General features: G+C 43.5%; 1 protein-coding gene and 1 long non-coding RNA gene across 3 annotated transcripts in view; both read right to left on the bottom strand.

Annotated features, from left to right (window-relative positions):
* Nucleotides 1-5,481, bottom strand: part of LOC141911008 (uncharacterized) — a 38,876-nt gene extending 33,395 nt beyond the window's left edge. For both annotated transcript variants that reach the window (XM_074801945.1, XM_074801946.1), the window contains exon 1: nt 5,307-5,481. The gene's annotated coding sequence lies outside the window, so the exon portion shown is untranslated. The remainder of the gene's footprint in view (nt 1-5,306) is intronic.
* Nucleotides 5,482-6,953: 1,472 nt separating this feature from the next.
* On the bottom strand, nt 6,954-8,130 carry LOC141911326 (uncharacterized). The gene is made up of 3 exons (XR_012620013.1): nt 8,062-8,130; nt 7,813-7,888; nt 6,954-7,091 (listed from the first exon to the last, which is right to left on the bottom strand). It is a non-coding gene; the product is annotated as an uncharacterized LOC141911326 (long non-coding RNA).
* Between the last annotated feature and the right edge of the window lie 6,536 nt (nt 8,131-14,666).

Raw genomic sequence — 14,666 nt, 5'->3', positions numbered from 1 at the left:
TCAATAGTATTCGTGTATTTGATATGTTTGTTTATGTTCGTCGGGATTGTTGGAACTTAAGTCGAAAGTAAGATTTCCGGGTCGTCGGGTATTCGAAGTTGTTTACGGGTTGGGGAGACACAGCCGGTGATTGGTCACCGTGCGCGATGACGTCATCGCGCTGCCGAGATGCATGTAAACATTTCCGGCGGAAGTGAATGCTATCCGATCAACAGAAGTTATCGTTCATTTCGTCATCGACGGCAAAAAGTTTCAATTATTCGTCTAAATACGCGTCGAAGGGAAGTGGAAAAAGATCCAACAACTATCTCTTTATCTTTTGTAGTTTGTAGCGACTTTTTCTGTCCATGTATGTCATTTTTGCCGTAAACAACTTCATGTTTATTCAGTTCATTTCGTGTCCCCTATGACAAATCAATATCAGTTTTGGATTTTCACATTGACAAGGTTTCTGGGAATGGGTTGAATTTGACCCAGTCTAGGGCTGCTTCATTATCATTTTTGAGTACGAGATATTTATTGAGAATCTGAAAAGTACACAGTTTAAGGCCAAGTTTTCCAAGTCCAATGTGTTAAAAAATCGTACAAGTTATGTTCTGTGACCTCATATGACTCCTTGGGTCGAAGTGAATTCAATTTCACAAGTGCTATTCAACCCAGTTTAAGACATTTGTCAACAGTTCTTAAATGTATGACCGGCTTATTAGGAGGGGTCGCGATATAGCATTCTCCAGGGCTACGTATACTCTTTGCTGTCGGGCAATGAGGCCCAAGTTGAAAGAAATCATAACTGAGAAAAAATCTATCTTCCTTAGCATTTTACTAACAAAAACGTTAGATATATCAGGGAAGTGTGATGAGAAGTATGATGTCTCATCACACTTCCCTGGATATATCATCCGTCGTGTGTGTTCTATGTTAATACGATGAACCCTGGTCGCACTGTGGAGGTTAACGTAGGTCTTACCCAAACAGTTCTGGTAATCGCGACTATTTAACACCATTTCGATTCTTGATGGCGGAATTTTTTCGGCGGAAGCGGTCCGATTTCGATAGAATCTAATGTAGTTTTGTCCGATCAAATATCAAATCACTTATTCATGAACAATTTTCAGGGCAGTTAATAATATATACATACAATTAGTGTAACCATGGATGCTTCGCGTAATGCACCGGTTTATCAATAATTAACTACAAAATTCGCTTGTTTTCGAGGCTTTGTTAATTCGATTAATTAAGATTACGGGGCCTACTTAATGGATCTGACAATGTCACCACGTTCGTTCGTAGGTTTAGTACCGGTACGTAGGTAGGCAGATGGGTAAACAGTCGGAAAACCTACTCGATTATGAGTGAAGTTATTCCACGTGTTTCATTCACACGATGACAGTTATATAACGTAGTATATAACGGAATTATCCAAGTGAAAGCAATTAAACATTTATGCATATTTTATCAGATATATAGTGTGTATGTGCTTAGCTGCGCTAACGTGATCGCGGAGAGAGGCCTCCAGTTCTGTATTGAAGCAAACGCGATTATCAAGGATTATATACGTATTATATATTGATCACCGCGTATATATATATATATATATATATATATATATATATATATATATATATATATATATATATATATATATATATATATATATATATATATATATATATATATATATATATATATATATATATATATATATATATATATATATATATATATATATATATATATATATATATATATATCGTCTGCAGTGGATGTCGTCTGCAGTGTAGTGCCGCCGCCGCGGAACGCGCAATCGAAAAATGATGCATTTTTAACGATGTCAACAACAGAATTTGCTGTCGCGTCTCTCCGTCATCGTCGTCGTCGATTTCGTGAGTAATTTGACGGATTCTCCTCTGCATAAATTCTGCAAACGCTGCATAAAAGACTCTATATTTATTAATTCAATAAATTCGGGACTCGAACCGACGAATTTAATGCGGATTGATATACACGGTCTCATTTGAATAAATCTTACTAGTAGTGCTGGGATTCGAAACCAACCTCCCTCGGCAGCAGGGATTCGAGCCAGATGGTATAAAGAGACTGGCAGCTGATTAGAATGCGCGGAACCAATCAGACATCCCGTATATTCGCACTAGTAGAAATAATTGACTAAATGAAACTCGATTTCCCGATTTACCGAGACGATAGAACTAATACCGTTGATATCGCGCGTGTTGCTCAGGGAAAAAATCCTTTTCGATGGCAAAATTCAATATTTCCCAGGACATGCCGCCTACGTACTGGAATTTCTTTCTCCTCGAGGAGGAGGAAACACGCGGAAGAAACCTCCGATTGATACAAACGTTCACGGCTTGGCGAATGTTATCCCGACTTATTGAAAAATCGGTTGCTTTCTCGCTTTCTTAAAAACAGAGAAAACGATAGTCGACTCAACGCATCGCGATGGGCGAGAGGTACCAAGATACATTTCTTTTCAAAGAAAGAAAAGATTTCGAATAAAAATTGGTCGTCTCCGCCTCAGTAATGCTTGACAAGTAATTAGAGTCTGCGACGTTTGAATTATGGGTGAATCCATTATCAAGTCACGCGTCGATTAGTAACTAGCGTTAATCCTGTAAGAATCTTGATGTCATTTGATGACGTCATTGGTTGGCTAATCGTCGAATAAGCTGAACGCGTTTAACGAGAAGAATGAAAAAAAAATGAACAACTAATTGAATAACGCCTTGGGGAAGATCTAAAGAACGCCGCCAAATTTCAGGGAAATTCCCGATATATATTGATTTCAACTCGTCTTGATTTTAATGAATGCATTTAGTCAGCGGACGAAAGAAGCACTTTCAGAGGGTTCACGGTCAGTTCAATGCGTAAGCTTAGATCGAGTAATGACGAAGGCAACGTCACGAGCGCATATGGCCGCTCGATCCTCTCCAACCGATACCGCAATTCTGAACTCGATCGATGCAGATTTGATATCGCAGCAACTAAAGTGACATCGCATACCTCGAACCGTATCATTTCATTGTCGAAAAGTCAAATATAACGAGTTAATCTACACGGCGTGCGAGAGGAGACGCAGCTCTGTCGCGAAACGACGCAGCTCTGTCGCGAAATAACTTCTGTAACATATTTTTATATCTATCTAATTATGTATCTATAAAACCGAGTGTTATATTATGTTATAATTTCAATGTAAATAAAGATTATTATTATTAAACGTCATTCCTAGGGCATTGCTTCATTGATGACGTAGTTCCGGCTCCTCCGCGCAGAACTGTGGCGGGCCGAGCACCACTCGCAAACATTTACCATTCCCTATAGTTCCGAGATGGTCCCCAACTGATGCGAGTATCATTCCGCACTACTTATGATGTGAAATAAAGATTCTTCATTCCTGGCGATGACTTTAAGAACATAGTCGAAACGTTGAATTGAATAAACTATTGGAAACGTTATTCGAACTAAATCTTTCATCTTCAGTTTCTGTATCGAAGGGAGCAGGTAGTGTAAAAACGATAGTGCGATAATCCATGTGCCTATTGTGCGTATAGAATATTACAGATTGCAGATTTCATACTACAGATCATCGTTTTTACTCTACGTATCCCGATAGTCGGCCTCAGTTGCTGCGAATCGGAGCGCAGTCGACATAAGCTGGGCTGCGATCGCGGTTGCTCTCAGTTGCGTCGGTAGGAGTCGGTAGGCATCGCGTTGCCTGTCGACATAAGCCAGCCTTACCTCTACAACTCTGATACGAGCCCCCGTGTTCGGTATCGTCACACAACATACGATATAGTGTTTCATCAGTGGTTTAGCATAACAGCTATAGGTTCTGGGTGAACCTCGCTCACGGCTGCGGCGAAGAACTGCCAATTGGTCCTTTTTTGTGAACTCATCTCCCACAGCTGAAAAGCACTGACTTACAAGGGTTCTTACTTATCTTAGACATATGATGTAGATGTTTTATTCGGTAACAAATGCCACGAACACAAAATCGTGTCGTCGTGTAATTGGACCTATTAGCGCTCTGAAACAATCGTCGAAATTATCCTATACCGCAACTCGTCGTCGTGATGAAAGTTATTAAACGAACTGCTCGTCGGCGGCATTAAATTGTCACCGTCAGAACTAATATAAACCGGGCGTGTTAAATTAGATCGGATTCTCGTCTGCGAGGAGAACATACGACATAATGTCAGCTAGCGTTGAAGTTCCAATTAAATTCCAAACCACGTATTATTTAACCTAGATTGCTATATTACAGGTATCATATAGATTTGATTCGTAGGAATTCTGTGAAGAACAGATTCTTAGGCCGAAGCTATTGTACGCTTCGATAACGTGTGACCGTTTTCTGCGGTTATGGAAACTATCAAAGCACCGAGTTTGGCATAATCATCAAAAGTGCTCCGATGTAAAGCGCACTATAATACTACGCAGCGCTCAAAATCTATTTTTTAGAATCCGTTTTACCACTCGCTAACGATGACAGATGCTTTTTAGACGAATTCTGGTTAGCAACGTAAATACCTCCTAAAATGAAATTGCGAATACGTCGCTTATGGTTGCGAGCCTTGTGACTGTGACTTAGGTCCGAATCCATCACGACTGGTCATTGTTAGATCGGCTGTTGACGCAAACCTAAACAAGCCGTCATAGTCGTGTTATATATAACTGGTGTTTGCGGAGTTATATCAGCCGCAATGAAACCTCGCAATTCCTAATTCAATTCAATCTATCTACTACATCATACGAAACTTGCTGTGTATGTTACATGTTTGTCGTGTAAATTTCTTAATGTCAACGTGTCTTGTGTCTAAGCAGGCATGTTTGTTTACGGGATGACACTAAAATAAACATACATATAAGGCAAACATGGACAGTGCTCGTGGCCAGCAGGAACAAGGCGAATAAAAACCGTCGTAAAACTGCAGTTGTAATTGTTACAGTGTCAGTTTTATCCCCTGGTTAACCTATATCAAGTTTAAAACAACTGGGGTTGGGCTTGAAGCGCACAATACCTGACGTCTGTTGAAACTGGCTCCAGTTGCATAGTCGTTACTTAAGTCCGAAAGTGGTCTTAAAGCTAAAGACGTCTTTAACTTGTAAGATTGGCTATAGAACTAAGTTGGTCGCAGACTGGTCTTAAGTCTAAGCCGTGACTATGCACCTGGCCCCAGGGACCAAACAGTAAAACTGGTCTTTCGTATTCTATTTGTTTTTCTTTAGATCATTGTGCTGGAAACATGCATACGTGTATATACGACTATGAAAATGATGACACTTACGCAACCTCGAACTGTAAACGTATATGATATCTTCGTGTTCTCGTCACTCACTGGCAATCGCTTATCAGCAATCGGGCTGCAGACAGTGCGCGGGCTCTGTTCGCTCGAATTCCCGACGGCAGCGAAAACTAAAATATCCTGTGATCTTGAAATTTCGTCGTCAGTTGATGTGTTTAAACCGACACAACGGGCGATGTTTGTATTTAGAGAAGTCAGAACGGACTTGGCTGCTGCTGCAAAATGATAAAATGAAATACGTCGTGCGAACATATAAATACAGCCACACTCGCGCGCCGTCCTCCCTTTTAACCTGTTGCCTAGCAACTACGCAGACTGTCGCTGCTGCTGCTGTTGCTGATGTTGCTGCTGCTGCTGCAAGGGTCACGTAAGCGTGATGCGGCTCTGGTGTAGACAGCATGAAACCACAACGACGGAGAACAACAACAGATTAATTATTCAAGATGTAATATTACATGTGAAACGATAGGAATTGTCGATCCGAGTTCAAATAACACGAGCATACCAGATGAAATTATGTTTTTTTCTCTTTGCGATATGCAATTTTTCTTGAAACAGCAAATGGCGGGCTAACCTTTTGCCAATTTTTCGCTAACGCGATTTAAGTTCGAGTAACTCTAGGTAGGTACGCATGTATACGTGTTTGGGTTTGGATTTCCGAATTATTGGAAAAAAGATTCTAGATCCAGTTCCAGTAATCGAGTTAGACATGACTATTGGTTCGTTTTGAATGAGTTTACTCGTATCAAATCTGAACTCAAAGAAATCCTTCGATGTTTTCTGCACCGAGAACGTGGCTGTGGGAAGCGAGGATCCGCCAGGTGTGCTAGTGTGCAGTGTAGTGGTATACCCACTATACTGACCACAGTCAAATACCGTGATTGACGTAAAGGCATTTTCAAGAAAAAAGCGTACTGCCGATAGTGATCGTGTTCCAGTAAGGAGACATCAAGTACACGTAGCACCACGACTGTCTTGTACGAAATACTAGAAGTTTATTGAGCAAGATGACCGCGGTGACCACACCCGAGTTTCATGTAACACACACAAGTCACGCCAGTGGTAATACCTAATTACTATATGAACAGTAGAATATGAAAAGAAAATCCAGAGCCTTGGTGTGATTGTCTTTGGTGGTTGAACTTCTTTGTTGGGTATCACTTAACAGCCCACGCACGGCTCGTTGCGATTGGGGTAAAATTGCGTCATGATTGTTGAATGAAATCACAAGACAAACATGTTTCTCTTCTCAAAGTTTTTATTGTCTACAACGCTAATGAAAACATGCAAACCGAAGATGGAACAAAGAACTTGTATAGATAGATATAGTTAAAATGATATTCGTATGTTTACCCGCGGATCGGGTACGTGACATCGTGTCCATTATTCATCAAACGGCCAACCTGCAGTATAAACGTTTTTAAGAATCAAGGCTTGATTAATAATCGATGTTGTTTGACGTGTGCTCCGGCGTAAACGTAATGTTAGTCTTATATTTCAAACGTCGAGACACTCCCGCTGTATCGCTTCAAACGTAGCCTACACAACATACCAAAACGATGGACCGGTCGTGTTTGAATATTTCAAAGAGATGATGACTTATAAAAGGATGATGACTTATAAAACTTAAGTGAACTCACTATAGAATCACATCAAAAGTGGTTTAGGAGATAAATTGCAAGGAGACGATACCTTGTTAGTGTGTATTTTATTTAGCTCCGGCGTGAAGAGGGTCATTTGTGTCGTCGGGATCGGCAAATCGATAACCTGCAATAAATCATATAGGAACTGCTCGTTATATATCAGCATTTTGGATTCTGCACTGAACGCCGCTGGGGATATCAGCAGGGTTTTTGTCGCCATCGTGGGGAAAACTCGACTTAAGAACTTCTCAAGATTCGAACCTACGTAAGCGCCTTGAACTGAGTCTGACGCGCTATTGTCATACGTGACGATGATCTCTAGTGTGAAATCGAATCGTCGTGTCTTTTTGATTGATTTTTCATTGAATAATTCTCGACTCTGCAGTCTCGACTCTGCAGTCGGTTTTTATCTGTTCTCCACGTTTGAATGTGGTTAGTCTACTGAGTCCTAGTATTCGAGAGACCACCGACAACTTAAACCTGCCTCTCATATTTGTAAGACACATATCTGGTTCTGCCATTCCCCATGAATCATTTTGGACTCGTTCAGCCATGTGCTTGTGCCCTGTGAAGGCTTAACATTGGCTTAACAGTATAAGTTGCGCATCCGATCCCCGAAATTTCTTAAACCCGAATATCTCTAATGCCTCAAGTCCTGCTTTAGAAGCGGTTGTTGGACATTCTTCCGTTCTTACACGCAGTTGAATTGGCAGTTACTAGAAGAAGTATTTATAAAGTACCCTCGACAAGAATCAAATACCTCACGCATCATACTTCTCCCCTAGAAAGACCATAAAACGTTTCCAAAAAAATACCAAACCAATTATGCCAGTTTTATTACGTACGTCTAGGTACTCCAGCGTCGAAGTCCATCCATCTAGGAAGTCCCATAGGCAAATGAACCGCTCCAGGTTTACCAACCTAAGAGTAAAAAATTATGCCAGCTTTCATTTCGATTAGATCTTTTATCTTTTCCAACTCAGGACTGAAATTCTCATTAACTAGTTCATTTTGTCTCATCATAATTTTATAAAGATGTATTTTTGTGTGGAAATATTTCTTCCGTTATCGGGAAGCGAAACGTAAATACTCACTTGTAAAACGACGGCTTGTCCGGCTTGGTAACTGCCGAGGAATGACGACCTAATCAACCAGGATCCGACGTTAGCGGCAACATTACGTAAAATAACATAGCCCCCTTTCGGAATGTGAATCGTATCTTTCAATACGGCTTTGTCGTGGGCCAGTCCGTCGATCTTGTTGAAGTTTTTGTTCCATTCATCATTCGCCCATTTGAATGCAGTACAATCTTTCAGTACGGCGGTCTTGTCGGCGCATACTATATCGCTCTGTGGTACGAGCGCGTTCGACGCATCTTTCGTTGGGTAGACGGTTTTCATTACGAACCATTTATAACCGTGTAAATGGACGGCTTCTTGATCGGCGTTCGGGCCAATCGCTGCCAGGACCAGCTGTACAGTGCTGCCTGGTTTCACGTAAATGGCGTTCGTACATCTACAAGTCGTACCGCTTTTGCAGTATTTGCCGCATGGAGTGAAACCGTTCGGCCAGTGGGGATCGGTGAGCATATTTACAGTCGGCTCGACGAATACGTGTCTGTTGATGGCTGGAACGTTATCGGCTACTCCAGCTTTCGCGAAATTGAGAATTATTTCTTGTGGGTAGTAGCCGAAAACTCCCGGGGGAGGTATGGCACCTTTCAGCGCATCCAGGTTGAGGCTCGTCCACGTGCCCAGTTGGTCGGTAATAGCAAATCCGAACGCCCTTGCATTAGGGATGACTGTTGCTATATCTCCGGCTGCCGTAGGAACTGTCTCCGGTGAACCATCGTAGCGCAAGATTCCGACTAGCATGTAGAGGTTCTTGGAGATAGAGCCGGCCATAATTGGGAAATTTCCGTCCGACATGGTTCCGTCGATGATGGCGTCATAACGCTCTCCGGGCCATATGTTAAGGAGATCCACCACCGTCGGTTCGCCTAAATCAATACCGTCCGTGGCGATGATAGATAATGCGTGGTCGGGAATGAATATATAGATGTCCGATTCGGAGCCGGCGTTCACCAGACGTAGACGAAGTTTACCATTAGCTTTTATGGTGAATACATCCAAAGGTACGGCTAGGTCGGTCCTAGCGCGGCCGTTCAGTAAAATCTCGCGATTGTTTCCCGGAAGACCACTTGCATATCGCAGTTGAGCGAGACCTTCATCGACCAAAGGATCCCAATCGGCTAAAATAGCCACCTCTTGAGGAATAGTCGTGTCTTCGTTTCTCTGATGGACGACGAGCGCGCCGTACAAACCGTTACCGATCTGTGAACCCATCATCGAGTGATAGAAATGTGTTCCTTCCGGTAAGGCTCTGAATCTGTAGGAATACTGCCCGCCTGGTGGGATCGGAACTTGCGTCACGTACGGAACTCCGTCGGACCAAGGCGTTTGGAGGTTATCGATACCGTGGAAGTGCATCGTCAAAGCGTCCGAAGCCATCTGATTAAAAACGTGCACGATGACGTCTTGACCTTCGTACATATCTAGAACAGGACCGGGCATTGTTCCGTTGGCGACCTGGGCGAGTCTAGTACCGTGTCCGGCAGCAAGTAGAAGCTCATCCAAAACTGCGCCAGTGATCGCTGTTCCGGTAGCTCTATCGGTAACATCGGAAGCTGTTACATCGATAACCATTCCACGACGATGATCTACTAACGTCAGTCGATCTCGTACCACTAATGAAAACTCACAGAACAGGTCGGTGGCTTTACATTCTTTTTTCACATAGTTTGGTATGTATGGTGCCGCCGGCCATTGTTGGGGTCTGCGATGCATCGGTTGATGATGTGCTGCTGGCTGGTAAGGAGCGTTCCTACTTATACCAACAGGTGTTGGTTGTGCAGGGAACTGAGATCGTTCCATATTTTGAGCGGGATGCTGAGCAGGCTGCTGCGCTTGGGCTGGTGCCCTTTGGTTCATTTGTGGTCTCATCTGCTGCGCTTGGGTTGGTGTCCCTTGGTTCATTTGTGGTCTCATCTGTTGCTCTTGAGGTGGTGCCCCTTGGTTCATTTGTGGTCTCATCTGCTGCGCTTGGGGTGGTGCCCCTTGGTTCATTTGTGGTCTCATCTGCTGTGCTTGCGGTGGTGCCCCTTGGTTCATTTGTGGTCGTATCCGCTGCGCTTGGGGTGGGAACCCTTGGTTCATTTGTGGTCTCATCTGCTGTGCTTGGGGTGATGCCCCTTGGTTCATTTGTGGTCGCATCTGCTGTGCTTGGGGTGGTAACCCTTGGCTTAATTGTGGTCTCATCTGCTGTGCTTGGGGTGGTGCCCCTTGGTTCATTTGTGGTCGCATCTGCTGCACTTGGGGTGGTGACCTTTGGTTCATTTGTGGTCTCATCTGCTGTGCTTGGGGTGGTAACCCTTGGTTCATTTGTGGTCTCATCTGCTGCGCTTGGGGTGGGAACCCTTGGTTCATTTGTGGTCTCATCTGCTGCGCTTGGGGTGGTAACCCTTGGCGTAATTGTGGTCTCATCTGCTGCGCCTGATGTGGTAACCTTTGGTTCATTTGTGGTCTCATCTGCTGCGCTTGGGGTGGTAACCTTTGGTTCATTTGTGGTCTCATCTGCTGCGCTTGGGGTGGTGCCCCTTGGTTCATTTGTGGTCTCATCTGCTGTGCCTGGGGTGGTCGCATTTGAGGTGCCATCGGTTGTGCTTTGTTAGCTGCTCCCGCTGGCTGCGCCTGAGGAGCTCCTTGCGCCGGTTCGTCGGTTTTCTTTTTTTGTGTTCCCCTTATTTTTTCAAGCGCGTCCTTGGGTATCCCTCCTCCATTTGGACCCATGGCACCCATGCTTTGTAGTTTATTGACGATGCCATTACCCATGCCTCCCATTCCACCCATCATACCGCCCAATCCTCCCATTCCACCCATGCCTCCCATTCCTCCCATACCTCCCATGCCTCCCATTCCACCACCTCCTCTGCCACCCATGCCTCCCATTCCACCGCCCCCTTTGCCTCCTCCACCTCCACCTGCACCTCCGCCTCCGCCACCGGAAGATGCACCAGCAGTCTTTGATTTCATCATGTTTAACATTTTCATCATATCCATCATACCACCTAGAAAATAACATTATTCCAAACATTACTCTTTTATTCAGGGTAATACCCGGATTTAGAATAAATAAATTCGGCCGTTATGACAAGCCTAGTGCACTCCATCGTTGGTAAATCGTGTGGAACTGTTTGTTGTATTCAAAATTGTAAATTTTACTCGATAACTTGACAATTAAAATTACAACCAACATAAACGATTTATCTTGATTTAAGCGTCGTGTAACACATCATTACTTCATTTTACCTGGTGGTCCCATTTGACTGTGTACCCCGTGTAGGAGAGCCACAGCCAATACTGTTATAGTGCACAAAATCCGCATTTCTAAAATCTAGAAAAGGAAAGCATAGTTTCGCTATTATTCAGATTGGGAAACATGATTACAAATTACATTATGAAGAGGTATAAATGCCGTAATTGCTCAAATGCGTAAAGAATTGATTCAGGAGTCAAAGTTTACACGGTGAGATTTTCATCCAGACAAGCGCGGAGTCTCTCGATCCCATTCGTTGAGACCAGCAGCTGATTCCACAGTGGAAACTGCGCGGTGTAAAATCGTAAGACTGGCCTTAAAATGCTAGATCGGCTTTAGAACCAAGGTGGTCTCAAAAAGAAGTTTAAGCCAAGACTATGGAACCGGCCCCGAGACTTTGGTCAATAAAGTGAGTTCAATTTCCTTTCTGTTCGGGTGTTCCTTAATGATTCAAAAGATGATGATGCGTAACGTATATCATGGTCTTAAGGCTTTTTGTTCCCACCCGAGGGGTTAGGAATTTAAGCTTGAATTTTCAGTTGCCGGTGAATTCGAAAATTGGAAGACTTACCGAGTAATCGTGTAGAATTGACCAAATCCGACTTGTGCACGCTAGCGAATACTCGTTTCTAGTGTCACGAGCAGGTTGGGCAAAAACTTTATATAAATCATAAAAACCAGGTGTTTTGTTTTATGACATCGAAGACAATGTACGTTGTGACGATTGGTTAATCACCTCCAGCGGCTTCGAGCGCACGCCTCTTCATCCTGTCACCGTTGGAATCTTGTTCCATGTTCCTTGTACAGTCCTTGTTATACAGTACACAACTCACGCCCGAACGCACCCCTTTTCGTAAATTACGTGCAAAAATGCTATCAATAATGTATTATTAAATCATTCGTTATTTGTCTATTTTGAATTGAAGTGATGACGTCACGTGCGATGACGAATGTATCATCTGATGTGAGTAGAGGTCATGATACCGAACACTCGATTTTAACGTGTTGTTAACCGACAAACGATAGCAAGCTGTGCAACATCTCGTACGGGTTTATGTTCGTTTTTAATATTAATACCGTGCGCTGTTTCATATGAACGTCTAACGATAGCTGGAACCCCTGGCCAAGCAAGCGGAACATCTCGGACATCTGACGGACCGTACGTAGTCAGACAGGACCGAAAGCCACTGTGAAAAATGAAATCTTAATACGCCCGCTTTTATAACGATGCTTAAACTACAATGCGACAGGGACAGCTACAAGGAAACCCTAAAAAGATACCCAGAGAATTGGATTTGATCCCCTTTTATTGGTAGAATCTGACCCACTTCTATGAACAATCGGGTCAAATCCAATCGATACTGCGTCATTCCGCGCTGATCAAGAGACTACGTTATCTTGTGCGTGGGTTTTTGTTCTAGAACGGAGATAAATTGGTAAAAACGTCTTTGAAAAAAAAACAACGCCGGGAGTGTCTTCGACAGATGAGTAATCAACAGTCAGAAACAGGTGATAGCAATGGGAACAGCACCACCTGTGATATAAGCCTAGCTCGCCGCCGACCACATGCCGTCAAATATTTAAAAATGACGATTTTGATATTAGTATTGTATTCAAAGCGTAGCTATTTATTCTGTTGTATTCAATGATCAGGTTGTGTTTGGTTAGATGTCTATTTAGAATTTTGAAACAACCCTTTCGGATAGAATGGAAACTTTCGCTGCACCAACCCCCGTCCCCGCGATAAAAAGTCATTGAAATCTTTAACTTTTTGAGGCAGGGTTAATGTCGTCCGGCCAGCCGTGTACAATATCCACCTGCCTCAGCTGCCTATCTTTCCCTGCTGGCAATACCTGTATTCGCGTTACTGTGACATTAGCGCTCCTAACGTTTTCCGCAGTACTCCAACCGTTCTCTGTAGGCCTATCCCTTCCGTTCTCTATAGAAATATTCCCAACTTTTTCTGTAGGCCTACTGCGAGCGTTAGGCCTATCCTTTCCATTATCTTTAGGCCTATCCCTAACGTCCAAGCGTCGAATCATTCTAGCATCGGTAGCTGGGTCGTCTAGATAAGCCGGTAAACCATCCGCCGCGTAAACGGTTTCATCGTTTTCCTCGCATGCCTCATTGTTATGTTCATCCGCTAAATATGGCGGAAGTTCTTCGTTGTTTGTTTCACCGTTATTCCTAACCGATGAATCGTTTTCTGCGTCGTGATTATTCGTTTCTAGCTGAGGATTGGCTGGGGTGTTGATGAACTCCGTCTTCGGCAAACGGCCTCGTCGGATGATGGAGCGTGGAACCTGCTGCTTCGCGTGACCACCGGTAGCATAGCACTCCGCCGCGAACCCGGCATCGGTATTCCACGTCGTCAGATCGCGATAGAAATTCGCCGATTGTCGTTTGATGCCCTCGCCGGTAGCCATGCGAGCCTCGCAGCGCCGTCCTCGTTTCACTAGCAGCACCTCTCGGCGATTGTGACCGACGGTTGAGTTACGACGATTTTTAGTCCAGGCATTCATAACGCCCGGGGCTTCGAAAATCGATTTGAACGGAACGAGAAACGATGGGAATGTATTGCGCTGCTGAGTTGATGCGGCTTCATCGGTGTGGTTACCGCTCTCAGTCTCTTTAAAATCTCGTTCCTTACCTTCAACGTAACCTTGAACGATAAAGTTCGCTATGGCGTGTCCTCCTCCGGAGCCGGTCAACTGAGCGTGAAGATCCTGTCGTGGTGAAATAGAGTCCTTTATAAAGGTAGCCGACGGCACAAGTCCGAATGACATGGTTTACAGTCACTTCCTGCTCAGGTGATGATAACACAAAACTCTCCTAATTCATCTTTCGTTGTCTATCTTGCTTATTTTGAAGTGTGTTGCTACGTAGGAATAGTATCTAGGAAACGCTTGTTGCTAGGACGTCTTCAAGGAATTATTTGACTGGAAGAACATCGAGACTTCTGGGGCGGTTCCACAGTCACGGCTTAGACTTAGTACCAGTATAAGACCATCATAGTTCTAAAGCCAATGTTACAAATTGAGACCAGTCTTAGATTTAAGAACATTTTTGGATTTAAGTCTTGACTAGGACGAAACCGGCCCCAGGGTCTAGTAAACTGATAAGTTCCAATGGCTTTACTGCGGTCTTAACATTTTAATCGTGTTGAATCATGGCATGAACCTTAGTCTCTCAGAGATACGCAAAAAACAAAAACAGCTAATACATTAAATTCGTTAAAATATTCTTATTCATCGATATTTTTACAGAGTAGCCCAATCGTGTGATACCGAATACGACGTTTTAAACGTTTCATTCAATTCAATAT

Source organism: Tubulanus polymorphus, chromosome 9 (genome assembly GCF_964204645.1).
Source record: "Tubulanus polymorphus chromosome 9, tnTubPoly1.2, whole genome shotgun sequence".
Taxonomy (NCBI): Eukaryota; Metazoa; Nemertea; class Palaeonemertea; order Tubulaniformes; family Tubulanidae; genus Tubulanus; species Tubulanus polymorphus.
The sequence above is the reverse complement of the archived record's forward strand: the minus strand, read 5'-3'. Positions and strand labels throughout refer to the sequence as shown.